The following is a 13463-nucleotide window of genomic DNA, read 5'->3' as shown; positions in this document are numbered from 1 at the left end:
TTTGCATCAATATAGCAATATTAGGGCTTGGTTTTATTTGCGAGACAATTTGTAGATTTCATTTACACCGCATAATGCCCTAAAAAACGAACAAAAGATTACAAGTGGGTTGAAATAGTGAAAAAACATGACATTTCAACACTGATTTTGAAGTTTAGTTTTTTACAACGTTCATTGCACAGTAAAAATTGCTTTGCGCAATGATCCTAAAGGTCAGAGGAATTACCGCAATTCCAAGCTTGTCTTGTTTTATGTTTTAGTGGTTAAATTGTATAAAACATTTAAGATTTGTGTCACCATTTTCAAGGACCTGTAATGGTTTTATTATTCCAACAGTGAACCTGTGCTAGGGCTTGCTTTTTTTATATATTCAGTTGTTATTTTTATTTGTACCATTTTGGGGCATAAAGGACATTTTGATTGCTTTTTATTGCATCTTGGCAACCCTGACTTTTTCATGTATTTATTTTTCTACTCTGCTTATCGTATGGCCTAATTAATTTAAACTTTTCACATTTTACAAATTATGTTTTTTACTTTTTTTCAGATGGGGAAAAGGGGTTGGTTCAAACTTTTATACTTCTTTATTTACTATATATATATATATATATATATATATATATATATATATATATATATATATATATATATATATATATATATATATATAGTGAGGTTCCAAGGGGAGAAGTACTAGAAAACAGATATGTTTCTCCACGTTTCATTTCATATGTATCACGGTATTGATTGTGAAGCTGTTTATTTCACTGTAATCCGGTCCTGGCTTTTCTTTAGTGATCAGCCTGAAAGGACTGGTGCTTCCCTTCCACACATTCAATCCAGCTTTTGACTCCTGTCTGATTCAGCTGATATAATCAGGAACTGCTGGGATCTCAGTCTCTCATCTGCTGGTCTGGAAAGCTGACACAGTAAGGTTGCACAAACTTCTTTCTTGTTGTGTAGGTTTATTTTGCAGTTAGTATCTTGTTGTTAATTAGTGGCCAGACGGCCTTAGACATTTTATTTCATGTTTGGCACGTGTAACATTGTATGGCAAATGTGTACAATAAATACACCTGACACATACCTGTGTGGAACTCGCTAGCCTGCTATTGTTCGTTGTGACTCCATAGCCACCTGCTTGGGCCAAAGCAGAGATCCCTGATGAGCTATATCTCCACAAATGGTGGAGAATGCGGGCATAGTGGCTGTTGGACTGTGACTGCAGATAAAGTGCTCTGTGTATGTCCTGGCTGAAAGCGCCTGTGCTTTTGAAGAGCCAAGAGTCCAGTAATATGGAGGAACTAGTGAAACAGTTATTGCAGGCAAATGTTCAACAACAGCAGACCAATACTTACTTCCAGCAAGCCCTGGACCAGCAAAACCAGATTCAGCAAGAGCAGTTGAATGCAATAAAGCAGGCTTTGATTCGGCAGCCCCGAGATGAGAGGGATCATACACAAAGTGTTGCTGGTGCACGGAAAGCCGTACAAAAAACCCTGCTTAAAATGACTGCTGACGATGATGTAGAAGCGTATCTCACCGTATTTGAACGTATTGCAGAACGTGAGCATTTACCGGTGGACATGTGGGCTGAAGTGGTTGCGCCATTTTTGAGCGGGGACCCACAAAAGGCCTATTACGATCTAAGTGAAGTGGATGCTATGGATTATACCAAATTAAAAGGCGAAATCCTGGCAAGGCTAGGGAGCAAACACATATGTACGAGCACAGAGGGTACATTTATGGACTTTTGTGGAAGATCAGCCAGCCCGCTCACAAATGCATGATCTTATCCATCTAGTAAAAAAATGGCTGCAACCAGAGATTTTGACATCTGCAGAGATGGTGGAACGTGTTGTTCTAGACAAGTACCTGCGGTCCTTGCCCCCTAAGATACAGAGATGGGTTGGACAAGGTGACCCATATACAGCCGACCAGTTGGTGAATATGGTCGAATGCTACAATGCTTCCGAAAGCCTACTCCAAGGGACGTTATCACCTCGCTGGGCTCCCAAGAAATCGCCAGAAAATACTGCGAAACCTACTTCATCTTCAAAAGAAGAGAACGTTGCAATAAAGGGTAGCAGACCCACAAAGAACTATGGAGGCGGTACGGTCTCACAGCAATTCAGCAGACCCTATCAGGCATCTCCGGCGAGGAAGCAAGGACCTATACAATGTTGGCGATGTCGCGGGCTTGGCCATGTAGCAGCTAACTGCCCAATGACTACAGAGCCAATGGACTGTAACGCTATGAGACGCCTTTCGTTATATGTACAGTCGGTCTGTGTTGCAGAGGTCCTCACAGGAAATGAACGACACGTGTGTTGCCTCGAGGTCAACGGCCATAGTGTGAATGCCGTCTTGGATTCCGGCAGTCAAGTAACTCTGGTACATGCCAGTTTGGTGGACCCTAGAGCCCTTACGAACTCAACCCTGGGCATTAGTTGCATCCATGGCGATATAAAAAACTACCCCACTGCCTGGGTCACCCTTGCCACGCCAGCAGGAACCAAAAGACATCAAGCGGCAGTCCTAAAGTCTATGGGACATGATGTAATATTGGGGAGAGACTTTCCCTTATTTTGGGACTTGTGGAGCCTTAAAAATGGCATGAGTACTCTAGTTGAGGAGGGTGCCGTGGGGCTAACCCCTGAGCTATTGCAGCAAGAGGGGGGGGGGAATCCATCTCAGAGGTAACTCCAGAATCTGTAGACTCACCTCTGGCTGTATATGCAGGCGACGCAAGTGAACTAGAGGAGGCTATAGAAATGCCAGGTCTTGAGGTGGCCCGTGGTAAGTTCGGGACCGCTCAACACCAGGACCCTACTCTGGCAAGGGCATGGGAAAATGTAAAGGTCTCTGAGGGAAGACCATTGTACCCAGGGGCTCAAAATGAGTTCCCACATCTAGCTGTGCAACAGGGTATGCTGTATCACATAGACAAAGTGCGAGGGGTGGCGGTAGAGCAACTAGTGGTGCCCAAGTCCTTTCCCCAGGTAGTTTTGGAACTGGCACATAAACATCCCTTGGGGAGACACCTGGCCGGAGAAAAAACAAAACACCGTATTCTGCAGCGTTTCTTTTGGCCGGGTCTAGGGGGGACGTGACCCGGTATTGTCAGTCCTGTCCTACGTGTCAATTGACCACACCTATGTCACATTTTAGAAGCCCCCTTGTGCCCTTACCAATAATAGAGGTGCCCTTCGAGAGGATAGCAATGGATATAGTGGGTCCATTAGTTAAATCTGCCAGGGGACATCAGTACATTTTGGTAGTACTAGATTATGCCACTCGTTACCCTGAAGCAGTGCCTCTGCAGAATGCCAATGCGAAAGCAATTTCAAAGGAGCTTGTTAATATGTTTTCTCGCACCGGCATTCTGAAAGAAATACTAACAGATCAGGGAACCCCCTTTATGTCTCGAATACTTAAGGACTTGTGTAAGCTACTAAAAATCTCCCACTTGCGTACTTCAGTATATCACCCTTAGACTGACAGGTTGGTGGAGCGATTTAATAAAACCCTGAAGGGAATGTTGAAAAGGGTAGTAGATAAGGACGGGAGGGATTGGGATGCTCTTCTACCATATCTCCTGTTCGCTATACGGGAAGTACCCCAATCCTCCACAGGCTTTTCGCCTTTTGAGTTAGTTTACGGGCGATGTCCTAGAGGCCTGTTAGATATTGCTAAAGAGACTTGGGAACAAGAGGTGACTCCTTATCGCAGTGTAATTGAACACGTAATGCTTATGCAAGATAGAATTGAGGCGGTCATACCAATAGTTAAGGAATGTTTAGAACGTGCGCAACAGGCCCAAAGTACGGTATATAACCGAGCAGCTAAAACACGAGTCTTTCAACCCGGAGACAGGGTGTTAGTATTAGTACCTACTGTAGAAAATAAATTTCTTGCGAAGTGGCAGGGCCCATACGAGGTGTTGGAGAGAATAGGTGAAGTGAATTATAAGATATATCAACCAGACAAGAGGAAAACCGAACAAAACTACCACATAAACTTGCTTAAGGCCTGGCGGGATAGGGAGAGTCTAATGACAAAAGCCACCCTTAATGATGGACCTCGTAGGGCACCCCCATCTGTGGTAAATGACCCCCAGGTAGCATTGCCAGAGGTGGGTATTGCAGAGACACTATCCGAAAGTCAAAAACGAGAGACCAAGGAATTTATACAGAAAAACGCAGAGGTTTTTTCAGAGCTTCCTGGCCGTACTCAATTAAACATGACCCACAGGCCCGTGTACGACTAAAACTATATCGAATTCCGGAGGCTCGGAGACAAGCCATTGCCCAGGAAGTCGAGAAAATGTTAGAACTTGGAGTCATTGAAGTGTCCCGGAGTGATTGGGCTAGCCCAATCGTGCTGGTGCCCAAACCCGATGGGACTATTCGATTTTGTAATGATTTTCGGAAATTAAATGAGGTATCGAAATTTGATGCCTACCCGATGCCGAGAGTTGATGAACTTATAGAGAGACTGGGTTCGGCCAGGTACATATCCACTATCGACTTAACAAAAGGATATTGGCAGATTTCCCTCACGGATTCAGCCAAAGAGAAAACAGCCTTTGTAACACCCCAGGTACTGTTCCAGTACCGTGATATGCCATTTGGGTTACATGGTGCTGCAGCCACCTTCCAACGTCTAATGGATATTGTCCTAAAACCTCACGTCCAGTATGCGTCCGCATACTTTGACAATATCATTGTCTTTAGTGATGACTGGGACACACATTTGTCAAAAGTACAAGCCGTCTTGGACTCAATAAAAGCTGCTGGGTTAACTGCCAATCCTAAGAAATGTACTTTGGGATTGGAAGAAGCTCGCTATCTGGGATATAGCATAGGGCGAGGAGTCATAAAGCCACAGACCAATAAGGTGGACGCTATTCAGAATTGGCCACGACCGGTCACCAAAAAGCAAGTCGGAGCCTTTTTGGGGATCGTTGGTTATTATAGGCGGTTCATCAAACATTTTGCCACCATTGCAGCCCCTCTCACAGATCTTACTAAGGGCTCGAAATCTATCACAATAAAGTGGAACACAGAAGCAGAGAAGGCCTTTCAGTATTTAAAAACGGTCCTCTGTGACCAACCAGTGTTGGTTGCCCCTGACTTTAAACGGGAGTTTACTGTCCAAACAGACGCCTCTGGTGTCGGCCTCGGTGCAGTATTGTCACAGGAAGTGAATGGCCTTAATGTTGGCCTCACAAGAAAACAGCTCCACCAGTCTCCCTGTACTCTCACCGAAGCGTACATGCTCAGCAGTGCTTGCTTCACAGGGACTTTACACTCAGCCACAGCTGATTCTGATATTGGGAACGCCATCACTGATTTGAAACAACACATTGCATCTATTCCTACTAAACAAGACATGAAGCCATATATACAGAGGCTGGAGACCACATACAAAACTGAAATACATTCCCTCACTTCTGGCTTGTCGCAGCTTACTGACAAGGTACAGAGATTAGAGGATGTATGTTGTGGGATTGTATGACATCAAGTTGTGGGCCATCATAATGCTCATAAACAAACACTGGATCTTCACAGCCAGCATATATGCAGTCTGTTTAATATGGTTGATAACCAAGAAAATCGCAATTGCCTCAATGATATCCGAATAAGGGGTAGACCTGAAAGCATCAATACACAAGTGATTATGCCAACACTGCGGACATTATTCAGTGCTATCCTTGTTGATCCTATTAATAAGAAGCTGGCGATTGACAGAGTGCACCGTACGCTAGGCCCTTATGGCCCAGACCCTGGTCACCCAAAGAACATTATCTGTCACATACATTTTATTCAATGTAAAAGAGGCCATTATGATTTCAATGGAAAACGCATACAATTGCAAACAGATCTATCCCAAATGACACTTGCTAAGAGAAGAGAATTGAAACCACTACTAAAATAATTCCAACATGGCTCTCCCACTACCTACCCTCAATAGCCAACGATCAGGTTGGCTTCATTAAGGATAGAGAAGATTGTGATAATACAACTAAAACATTGCTGTTAATTTCACATGCAAAAAAATCCTCATAATTGTGTTGTACCCTTTATTAGTATCTAAAATTCTATCCTTATGTAAGAAGAGGGATCGAACCAGGGGTACCCCTCTTGCACCGGGTCCAGAACTGTTGGGGATGTCTCCTCTGTAGTGAGGAGCGAGTGTACTCGTTGCTCGGGTGACCTCCGAGTTTTTGTTAGTGTTCGGAGATTAAGTTTTCATCGCGGCAGCTGAATGATTTACAGCTACTAGACAGCTTGATTACATGTAAAGATTGCCTAGCAACCAGGCAACCCCCACATGTGCTCAGCCTGACTAATAGTTGTAAATCATTTAGCTGAGGCGATGAAAACTTAATCTCCGAAATCTAACAAATACTCGGAGGTCACCCGAGCGTACTCAGGAATACCCGAGCAACGAGTACACTCCCTCATCACTACTCCTCTGTTGTCCGGGGAAAAGCTTAAAATCCCGGAACGACCTTTACACTTGGCAGCAGAGGGTGTGACTAAGCTAAAAAGGCTAGAGCGCATGCGGAAGCAGTCAGTCCTGGTGGGAACAAGCAGCACGCAGCAGGGAACATTTGGTGCTCTGTCCTCTGAGCACTGTGACAGCGCAGGCCTGAGCGATAGACTTCCTGCTACCAGATACAGAGACTGCGATGAGAAATGTGCCGTGTGCCCGGTGGCTCCTCAGCTGAAGGTGCCAAATGCTCCAGGCCAGTAAGTTCTGCACCCGTGCCACCTAGGAAGGACCGGGTGACTCACCGGGAACTGTGCCTCATCTCACCTGCTTATATCTGTCAAGCTACGTTAAGCTCCGACGGAGTTGGAAATTGTACTTGTGGCGCCCCTGAGGGTCCAGTTGCCACAGAGGTACTGCACCTCAAGCAGAGGTGTGGTATCCCACCCTCGGGTAAGGAGGGGGCACTATCTGGGACCACACACTAGCAACCAACACCACACCACTAGAGGCCAGGGGATCTGGGCAGACCCTATTGAGGGAGGGCCCCATCTCAGGCTGGAGGGGGGACTAGGTAGAGGGTGTGGGTGGAGGAAGTAGACAAGATTTGGAGAGAAAGTAGTCAGTCAACAGTTGGGAGGAGAAGACAGAGGGGGAGAGAAGCTCCCATAAGGAAGGAAGGGGTCCGAGGGGCCAGGGAAGTGAGGAATCCACCATGGCACCCGAATCCACGCTGACCGTAGTCGGGTGGAAGGACCAGGACGCAGTAGTGGACTGGCTCCAGACTAGTGGAGGAACGGCAAGACTCAGCTAGCAAACCGGAGTCTGTAGTATCTGCATGTGCTACAGCCAAATTCACACACATTCGCTGAAAAGGCAGCCATATAGGATCAAAGGGACCAGGAGGATATCACCTGACAGGATCCGAGGCTGCTGGCTTGGGACACTGTGTGTGAGGTGCAGGGCAGGAGAGCGAGAGCCAGCGCAGAGAGATGACCAGGGAAGGTACACCAGAAGGGGGTATCGGAATAGTGCACCTGAGAGCTGGCGGAGTTGGAGATTGTACTTCTACATTGAACCCTGATCCCAGGACCCCATCCAAGACAACAAGGACCCACCATCACCGCCGTAAACTGGATCATCAGCAACTTCATGACAACACCGGACTCATCACACACTGTGTTGGCGCCAACGTTTGAACCTAAGACTCATTTTGTGTTTATACCACCTGCTATACTCCTATCTACCCCTTCCTCTCCCTGCGTGGAATAACCCCCTGTTCAAGTAAAATATCGTTAACCCTTGCTCTGCCTCATGTCTGCTACTGCATCCCACAACCTGCTCACATTTGGCGTAGTCGGCAGGATGCACTGCAACAGCACGGAAATGGCAGACCAAGCAATTGGAGGGCCTAAGGTCCAGCATATCCCTGGGGGCGATGTTGAGCAACCTCCCGAAGTTTAATGGGAACAACACTATGTTAAGGAGCTGGACTGAGCGGGTCAGGGGTATAATGAGGATGCACCCCATGACCCCTGAGTAAGAGGCGGAGGTTGCTATGATGGCTTTAGATGGAGAGGCAAGGGATTCCGTCATGTTACAACCCCACTCGAGAACGGGACACTTTTGAAAAGGTGTTACATATACTGGAGGAAACACACGGGGACCCCAAGGACGTAGGGGAATTACGCATGCGTTTATTTTGCCAAGTTTAAAGGGAGGAAGACACAGTGATGCAGTACATGAAAGGTTCATTACTAATAAAGACGTAGGTGTAGGGCCGACTGACATAGTACTGCAGGATAAGTTGATGACAGGCTTGAAAGACGTGCCTTTGGTACCAGAACCTCAGCACCTGCGAGAGGGGCTCCGTATACTGGAGCAAATGAGGGCTGAATTAACAGAACACACACCGGACCCGGTACAATGGGTGGAAGCCCTACTAGGATGATATCAGGATGTATTTGCACGCCACGAGGATGATTTCGGCTGTACTACAGCAATCACCCATGAGATTCCAACTGGAAATGTCATGACCATATATGAACGACACCGACAAATCCCACCACAAATGTACCAAAAAGTGAAGGGAATGCTTACACACGTTTCAGAATTGTGTTACCCCAGAAAGTCAAAGCCTTTGGGCTGCTCCCATTGTGCTGGTACGAAAGAAGGATGGAACTCTAAGTTTCTGTGTGGACTATCACAAGTTGAATGCCTGTAATGTGCAAGATTCATATCCATTACCAAGAGTTGAAGAATCATTGTCTGCACTGGGAAGCACAAAATACTTCTCATTGTGGGATTTAGCCAGTGGCTATTGGCAAGTACCTACAGTATATCCGAGCACGATAGAGCAAAGACGGCCTTCATTCTGCCCATGGGCCTGTTCGAATTCAACCGGATGCAGTTTGACCTTGCTAATGCTCCTGGCACTTTCCAACGACTCATGGAAAGGTGCTTAGGTGACTTGAACTTTGAGGACACTCTCATCTATCTGGACGATACCATTGTGTACGCCACCACGTTTGAGGAACATCTACAGAGACTGGAAAAAGTCTTGAGTCGTCTTCAGAAACATGGTTTGAAAGTAAAGCCACAAAAGTGTCATCTGTTTCGCATCCAGATTGAGTATCTGGGGTATGTAATCTCTGCTGATGAAGTGAGACTGTTCCATGAGAAAATTGCAGCAATACAAGATTGGCCCACCCCGAAGACTGTGAAAGATGTATGGGCCTTCTTGGGGCTCGCTGGGTACTATTGGCGATTTGTGAAGAACTTCACTCGCATTGCAAACCCACTGTTGGAGCTGCTGAAAGGGGTGCCGTCTGGCGCAAAAAACAGGACTATCCCGTGGGGAGATCGCCAGGAGAAAGCGTTTCGAGCCTTAAAGCTAGCTTTAACTGAAGCGCCAGTGTTAGCCTATGCAGACTTCTCTCAACTATTTATTATTCACATTGATGGAAGCCTACATGGACTCGGAGCTGTGTTGTCCCAGATTCAGGACGAAAAAGAGCGGGTGATCGCCTATGCGAGCCGGTCTCTCCATGACTCGGAATGAAATCCAGACAATTACAGCTTCTTCTAACTGGAGCTGTTGGCATTAGTGTGGGCCATGACTGAGAAGTTTGCGGAATACTTGTCTGGCTCTGAAGTCCTGGTACGCACCAACAATAACCCTTTAGCTCACCTGAAAAACGCAAAACTAGGGGCCCTGGAGCAGCGCTGGGTGGCTCAAATGGTAAAGTATCGAGAGGGGAGCTGAGAATACTCACGCGGATGCCTTATCCAGAGTAAAGCACGAGAAGCCTGGGCCCCACCGAGACAAAGTACTGGGGGCTTAAGAGGTCCCTGAGTTCCGGGATTCTGCCAGGATGTTGGCAGCTACGCAGGAACAAGTACAGGCCATGTCTAGAGAGTGCATATTAGGACGTTCCCGTGATGAGTGGGTCCGATTACAGCAGGAAGATGGGGAACTCGCCCAAATGAGACAGTGGGTAACTCTAAAACAAGTCCCCAGTCAGAGACAGAGATATGTCCTGTCCCCGGGGACTATGCAGATTCTCAGGCAGTGGGAAAGGCTTCAACTGAAAAATGGGTTGCTCTACCGAAAGATTTAATTACAATGGGAATTGGGTGTCATCTGGCAGGTGGTAACCTTTAAGGCGCTGTGAGCAGGTTGCGGGATGCAGCTGTCATGGTTTGGAGAGGGTTAATGCCCTGCCCTCTCAGGGTTAATTGTTGTGGTCTCCTTTTGGATCTGGGAGGGATATTTATACCAGGGGTGTCAAACTGAATTCCTCAAGGGCTGCAAACAGGTCATGTTTCCAGGATTTCCTTGTACTGCACAGGTGATAATTTAATCACCTACACACATCATGATTCCAGCACCCTGTGCAATGCTAAGGAAATCTTGAAAACCCGCATGGTTTGCGGCCCTCGAGGAATGCAGTTTGACACCCCTGATTTATACCCACGCTGGACTAGGATTCTCTGTCAGTTACACTTTCGTTTTGTCTGTGTGCCTGACCCCCTGGTGTGCGTGTGCATACTGGGTTGTTTGTTTGCTACCCGTGCTCGATCTGGTCTGTTTTATTCAATCGGCTTTCTGACTTCTGGCTTGACTATCCTTCTGTCTCACCCTCCAGTACCTCGCTTATCTCCTGGTTATTGACCTCGGCACGTTTGACTACTCTCCGGCGCCGCTTGCTACCTTTGCACCCCGGTGCCTAGCTCCACCCTGGCCACTCCCCTCTGTCACATGGTTCAGGTCCTGCTTGTTACCCTGTGAGTTCTCCGCCATTCTGCTCTGGGCACCCTTACTGCAGCGAGTAGCCTCCCGGCAGTAGTTACACCTGGGATCTGTGACAGCAGTAACGGACAGGAGGAAGAGCAAGGGTTAACTATATTTTACTTGAACAGGGGGTTACTCCACGCAGGGAGAGGAAGGGGTAAATAGGAGGATAGCAGGTGATATAAACACAAATAATGTGCAGAGTGAGTCAAACAACAATAAGTAATGAAGCAGTTCTTTAAGGGTTAACTTATCGGTCCGGCGGCTTCCTGGCTGTAGAGTCTTAGGTTCAAACGGTGGTGCCAATGCAGTTAACGCGTGATGAGTTCGGGGTTGTCTTGAAGGCATTGATGATCCAGTTTCCGGCGAAGATAGTGGGTCCTTGTCGTCTTGGACAAGGTCCTGGGTCCAGTGTTCAATGTGCAGTATGAAGTACAATCTCCAACTCCATCGGAGCTTAACGTAGCTCGACAGATACAAGCGAGTGAGATGAGGCACAGTTCTCGGTGGGTCACCCGATCCTTCCTAGACGGTACGCACGCAGCACTTACTGGCCGGGACTGTTTGGCACTTTCAGCTGGAGGAGCCACCGGGTACACGGCACGTTTCTCGTCACAGTCTTTGTTTCTGGTCGCAGGGAGTCTATTGCGTGTGCCTGCGCTGTCACGGTGCTCATAGGATGGAGCAACAACTGTTCCCACCAGGACTGACTGCTTCCGTGCGTGCTCTGGCTTTTTAGCTTAGTCACGCCCTCTGCTGCCAAGTGCAAAGGTCAGACTGGGTTTTTAAGCTTTCCTCCAAACAACAGAGGAGACAGCCCCAACAGTTCCGGACCCGGCGCAAAAGATGTACCCCCGGTCCGGTACCTCTTCTTACACGCTTCCTCTCCTTTTGCTCGCCATTCCATGGGCGAGAGATCTTGAAGTAAGCATCGACACTATCCTATCACTTGAATGATTTGCTGCCAAATGAATTGGTCTTGGTTGTATATGTTGGGGGGGTCTCCCGACTGTTGCTCGTTCTGTGCACCGTAAGTCAGAAGGAGTAATCGAGTCAGGTTGAGTAGTCGAGTCAGGTTGGACAGGCGAGGACGGAGACGTGCCCGATTCCAATGGAGCAGCCACTTCAGGAATTTCAGGTACCCGCTCCTCCCCTGGGTCTACAGGCGGCAAATCAGGAGATTCTTCATCCTCACAATCAGCAACTGATTGATGCATTATTTCAGGTGCACTTGGCATCTCTTGCGCTTGATCAGGATCTCTTGACATGCAGGGGTGTAGCATATTCCGGTGAACTACTGGAGTGGGAGCATCTTCTTTCACTTCAGGTTGAACTTCATAGACAGGACCTTCGGGACTGATTTGTTGCTTTACTCGCTAAGGAGTCTTCTCCCACCAATATTCCAGCTTCTCCCAAGGGTATTTATCTCGGGCCAACACACGGTCCCCGGCCTGAAGAGCTGTCCTTTGCAGCAGAGCTGTCTCTTCATGCTCTAGTTCCTGAAACCTAGTCTGCACCAGGTGATGACGATGTTCCCGGACCCAGGTGGACACCCCCATCCGGCGTAGTCCTCCTCTGGATCCAACTCAAACTCAGTAATCTCTCTTCCTGGCCGGCCGAACAAAAGGGTATATGGAGTGTACCCGGTGGTGCGATGTACTCGGTTATTGTACACCGACACTATGCCACAAACTCTCTCTCTCTCTGACTGGGAACTTGTTTTGTTTTAGAGTAACCCACTGTCTCAATTGGGCGAGTTCCTAATCTTCCTGCTGTAATCGGACCCACTCGTCACGGGAACGTCCTAGTATGCATTCTCTAGACATGGCCTGTACTTGTCCTTGCATAGCCGCCAACGTCCTGGCAGAATCCTGGAACTCAGGGACCTCTTCAGCCTCCAGTTCTTTGCCTCGGTGGGATCCAGGCTTCTCATGCATTACTCTAGATAAGGCATCTGCCTGAGTATTCTCAGCTCCCCTCCTGTAGGCGATCCTATATCGATACTTTGCCATTCGAGCCACCCAGCGCTGCTCCAGGGCTTCTAGTTTTACATTTTCCAGATGAGCTAAAGGGTTATTGTTGGTGCGTACCAGGACTTCAGAGCCAGACAAGTATTCCGCAAACTTCTCAGTCATGGCCCACACGAATGCCAACAGCTCCAGTTTGAACGAGTTGTAATTGTCTGGATTTCGCTCAGAGTCGTGGAGAGAACGGCTCGCGTAGGCGATCATCCGCTCTTTTCCATCCTGAATCTGCACACACAGCTCCGATTCCATGTAGGCTTCCATTGGTGTGAAGAATAAATGGTTGAGAGAAGTCTGCATAGGCTAACACCGGCGCTACAGTTAAAGCTAGCTTCAAAGCTCGAAACGCCTTCTCCTGGTGATCTCCTCACAGGATAGTCCTGTTTTTTGCGCCAGATGGCAGCTCCAACAGTGGGTTTGCAATGCAAGTGAAGTTCTTCACAAAGAAGTCCCGTACATCTTTCACAGTCTTGAGGGTGGGCCAATCTTGCACTGCTGCAATTTTCTCACGGAACAGTCTCACTCCGTCAGCAGAGACAACATGCCCCAGATACTCAATCTGGGTGCAAAACAGATGACACTTCTGAAGCTTCACTTTCAAACCATGTTTCTGAAGATGACTCAAGACTTGTTCCATTCTCTGTACA

At 47.5% G+C, this 13463-nt stretch overlaps 1 protein-coding gene across 5 annotated transcripts in view; it reads right to left on the bottom strand.

Moving 5' to 3' along the window:
• Window positions 1-13463, bottom strand: part of AIRE (autoimmune regulator) — a 141948-nt gene that overhangs the window by 19828 nt on the left and 108657 nt on the right. The gene's annotated exons all lie outside the window — the stretch shown is intronic.

Source organism: Ranitomeya imitator, chromosome 5 (genome assembly GCF_032444005.1).
Source record: "Ranitomeya imitator isolate aRanImi1 chromosome 5, aRanImi1.pri, whole genome shotgun sequence".
NCBI lineage: Eukaryota > Metazoa > Chordata > Amphibia > Anura > Dendrobatidae > Ranitomeya > Ranitomeya imitator.
This window is presented reverse-complemented; position numbering and strand designations above follow the sequence as displayed.